Source organism: Panthera onca, chromosome C1 (genome assembly GCF_046562875.1).
Source record: "Panthera onca isolate mPanOnc1 chromosome C1, mPanOnc1 haplotype 2, whole genome shotgun sequence".
In the NCBI taxonomy this organism is placed as follows: domain Eukaryota; kingdom Metazoa; phylum Chordata; class Mammalia; order Carnivora; family Felidae; genus Panthera; species Panthera onca.
The window spans coordinates 92,023,092-92,027,688 of NC_138346.1; the positions used below are offsets into that span (position 1 = coordinate 92,023,092).

Consider the following 4,597-nt stretch of genomic DNA (forward strand, 5'->3'; position numbering starts at 1 on the left):
AAAAAAAAAAAAAAAGAGTGGATTACTTAATGCCCTTTAAGCCATTTAGTCCATCCCCCCTCCCACAACCCCTCCAGCAACCCTCAGTTTGTTCTCCATATTTATGAGTCTCTTCTGTTTTGTCCCTGTTTTTATATTATTTTTGTGTCCCTTCCCTTATGTTCATCTGTTTTGTCTCTTAAAGTCCTCATATGAGTGAAGTCATATGTTTTTTGTCTTTCTCTGACTGACTAATTTCACTTCTCATGATACCCTCCAGTTCCATCCACGTAGTTGCAAATGGCAAGATTTCATTCTTTTTGATTGCCAAGTAATGCTCCATTGTATATATATACCACATCTTCTTTTTCCATTCATCCATAGATGGACATTTGGGCTCTTTCCATACTTTGGCTATTGTGGATAGTGCTGCTATAAACATGGGGGTGCTTGTGTCCCTTCGAAGCAGCACACCTGTATCCCTTGGATAAATACCTGGTAGTGCAATTGCTGGGTCATAGAGTAGTTCTATTTTTAATTTTTTGAGGAACCTCCATCCTGTTTTCCAGAGTGGCTGCACCAGCTTGCATTCCCACCAGCAATGCAAAAGAGATCCTCTTTATCCTCATCCTCACCAACATCGGTTGTTGCCTGAGTTGTTAATGTTAGCCATTCTGGCAGGTGTAAGGTGGTATTGATTTGTATTTCCCTGATGATGAGTGATGTTGAGCATTTGTTCATGTGTCGGTTGGCCATCTGGATGTCTTCCTTGGAGAAGTGTCTATTTATGTCTTTTGCCCATGTCTTCACTGGATTATTTGTTTTTTGGGTGTTGAGTTTGATAAGTTCTTTATAGATTTTGGATACTAACCCTTTATCTGATATGTTGTTTGCAAATATGTTCTCCCATTGTGTCGGTTGCGTTTTAGTTTTGCTGATGGTTTCCTTCGCCGTGCAGAAGCTTTTTATTTTGATGAGGTCCCAGTAGTTCATTTTTGCTTTTGTTTCCCTTGCCTCCAGAGACGTGTTGAGTAAGAATTTGCTGCGGCCAGGATCAAAGAGGTTTTTGCCTGCTTTCGTCTCGAGGATTTTGATGGCTTCCTGTCTTACACTGAGGTCTTTCATCCATGTTGAGTTTATTTTTGTGTATGGTGTAAGAAAGTGGTCCAGGTTCATTCTTCTGCATGTCACTGTCCAGTTTTCCCAGCACCACCTGCTGAAGAGACTGTCTTTATTCCATTGGATATTCTTTCCTGCTTTGTCAAAGATTTTTTGGCCATACATTTGTGTGTCCATTTCTGGGTTCTATTCAGTTCCATTCATCTGAGTGTCTGTTTTTGTGCCAGTACCATACTGTCTTGATGATTACAGCGTTGTAGTATAGCTTGAAGTCTGGGATTGCAATACTTTCTGCTTTGATTTTCTTTTTCAAGATTGCTTTGGCTATTCGGGGTCTTGTCTGGTTCCATACAAATTTTAGGATTATTTGTTCTAGCTCTGTGAAGAATACTGGTGTTATTTTGATAGGGATTGCACTGAATATGTAGATTGCTTTGGGTAGTATCGACATTTTAACGGTATTTGTTCTTCCTATCCAGGAGCATGGAATCTTTTTCCACTTTTTTTGTGTCTTCTTCAATTTCTTTCATAAGCTTTCTATAGTTCTCAGTGTATAGATTTTTCACCTCTTTGGTTAGATTTATTCCTAGGTATTTTATGGTTTCTGGTGCAACTGTAAATGGGATCAATTCCTTGATTTCTCTTTCTGTCGCTTCATTGTTGGTGTATAGGAATGCAACCGATTTCTGTGCATGGATATTATATCCTGAAACTTTGCTGAATTCATGGATCAGTTCTAGCAGTTTTTTTGGTGGAATCTTTTGGGTTTTCCATATAGAGTATCATGTCATCTGTGAAGAGTGAAAGCTTGACCTCCTCCTGGCTGATTTGGATGCCTTTTATTTCTTTGTGTTGTCTGATTGCAGAGGTTAAGACTTCCAATACTATGTTGAATGGCAGTGGCGAGAGTGGACATCCCTGTCTTGTTCCTGACCTTAGGGGGGAAGCCCTCAGTTTTTCCCCATTGAGGGTGATATTAGCGTTGGGTCGTTGATATATGGCTTTTATGATCTTGAGGTGTGATCCTTCTATCCCTACTTTCTTGAGGGTTTTTATCAAGAAAGGATGCTGTAATTTTGTCAAATGCGTTATCTGCATCTATTGAGAGTGGTTCTTGTTCTTCCTTTTAGTGATGTGATGAATCACAATGATTGTTCTGTGGATATTCAACCAGCCCTGCATCCCAAGTATAAATCCCACTTGGTGGTTGTGAATATTTTTTTTCATGTATTGTTGGATCTGGTTGACTAATATCTTGTTGATGATTTTTGCATCCATGTTCATCAGGGAAATTGGTCTATAGCTCTCCTTTTTAGTGGGGTCTCTGTCTGGTTTTGGAATCAAGGTAATGCTGGCTTCATATAAAGGGTTTGGAAGTTTACCTTCCATTTCTATTTTTTGGAACAGCTTCGAGGGAAGAGGTGCTAACTCTTCCTTAAATGTTTGGTAGAATTCCTCTGGAAAGCCATCTGGCCCTGGACTCTTGTTTTTTGGGAGATTTTTGATTACTAATTCGATTTCTTTACTGGTTATGGGTCTGTTCAAATTTTTTATTTCTTCCTGTTTCAGTTTTGATAGTTTATATGTTTCTAGGAATTTGTCCATTTCTTCCAGATTGCCCATTTTATTGGCATATAATTGCTCATGATATTCTCTTATTGTTGTTTTTATTTCTGCTATATTGGTTGTGATCTCTCCTGTTTCATTCTTGGTTTTATTTCTTTGGGTCCTTTCCTTTTTCTTTTTGATCAAACTGGCTAGTGGTTTATCAATTTTGTTAATTCTTTCAAAGAACAAGCTTCTGGTTTCATTGATCTGTTCTACTGTTTTTTTGGTTTTGAGAGCATTAATTTCTGCTCTAATCTTTATTATTTGCTATTTTCTGCTGGTTTGGGGTTTTATTTGCTGTTCTTTTTCCAGCTCTTTAAGGCATAAGGTTAGGTTGTATATCTGAGATCTTTCTTCCTTCTTTAGGAAGGCCTGGATTGCCATATACTTTCCTCTTATGACCGCCTTTCCTGCATCCCAGAGGTTTGGGGTTGTGGTGTTATCATTTCATTGGCCTCCATGAACTTTTTAATTTCCTCTTTAACTGCTTGGTTAGTCCATTCATTCTTTAGTAGGATGCTCTTTAGTCTCCAAGTATTTGTTATCTTTCCAAATTTTTTCTTGTGGTTGATCGAGTTTCATAGCATTGTGGTCTGAAAATATGCATGGTATGATCTCGATCTCTTTGTACTTGTTGAGGGCTGATTTGTGTCCCAGTATATGGTCTATTCTGGAGAACGTTCCATGTTTACTGGAGAAGAATGCATATTCTGATGATTTAGGATGAAATGTTCTGAATATATCTGTTAAGTCCATCTAGTCCAGCGTGTCATTCAAAGCCATTGTTTCCTTGTTGATTTTTTGATTAGATGATCTGTCCATTGTTGTAAGTGGGGTGTTTAAGTCCCCTACCATTATGGTATTATTATCAATGAGTTTCTTTATGTTTGTGATTAATTGATGTATATATCTGGGTACTCTCACATTTGGCGCATAAATGTTTACAATTGTTAGGTCTTCTTGGTGGATAGACCCCTTGATTATGATATAATGTCCTTCTTCATCTCTTGATACAGTCCTTATTTTAAAGTCTATATTGTCTGATATAAGTATGGCTACTCTGGCTTTCTTTTGTTGACCATTGGCATGATAGATCGTTCTCCATCCCCTTATTTTCAATCTGAAGGTGTGTTTAGGTCTAACGTGGGTCTCTTATAAACAGCATATAGATGGATCTTGTTTTCTTATCCATCCTGTTACCCTATGTCTTTTGATTGGAGCATTTAGTCCATTGACGCTTAGAGTGAATACTGAAAGATATGAGTTTATTGCCATTATGTTTCTTGTAGAGTTGGAGTTTCTGATGGTGTTCTCTGCTCCTTTCTAGTCTTTGTCGCTTTTGGTTTTTATTTATTTATTTATTTGTTGTTGTTGTTGTTGTTGTTGTTGTTTTTCATATTTTCTCCCCTCAGAGAATGCCTCTTAAAATTTCGTGCAGGGCCGGTTTAGTGGTCACAAACTCCTTTAAACAAATATGGAATGCTTCACAAATTTGTGCATCATCCTGGTGCAGGGTCCATGCTAATCTTCTCTGTATTGTTCCAATTTTAGTATATGTGCTGCCGAAGTGAGCACAGGTCCTAAACATTTCCTAAGTAATTTTGTAATAAACAGCCTCTGGTTTAGGAGCCTTTCATCCAAACTTCCAACCAGATCCATTTCACTGCCGAAGTTATAATTTTTTAAATAAAGCTTTTCATATCTGTTCCATGACTCATTAACTTAAAACTCATCAGTAGTTCTTACATAACCTAAAGAAGAAAGCTCAAGGGCTCCTGGGTGGCTCAGTCGGTTAGGTGTCCAACTTTGGCTTAGTTCATGATCTCATAGTTCATGAGTTCAAGCCCCACATCTGGGTCTGTGCTGACGGCTCAGAGCCTGGAGCCTGCTT

At 38.2% G+C, this 4,597-nt stretch overlaps 1 non-coding gene across 1 annotated transcript; it reads right to left on the reverse strand.

Moving 5' to 3' along the window:
• Positions 1-4,174: 4,174 nt before the first annotated feature.
• Positions 4,175-4,281, reverse strand: LOC132673958 (U6 spliceosomal RNA). Its single transcript, XR_009608291.1, has one exon. It is a non-coding gene; the product is annotated as a U6 spliceosomal RNA (small nuclear RNA).
• Between the last annotated feature and the right edge of the window lie 316 nt (positions 4,282-4,597).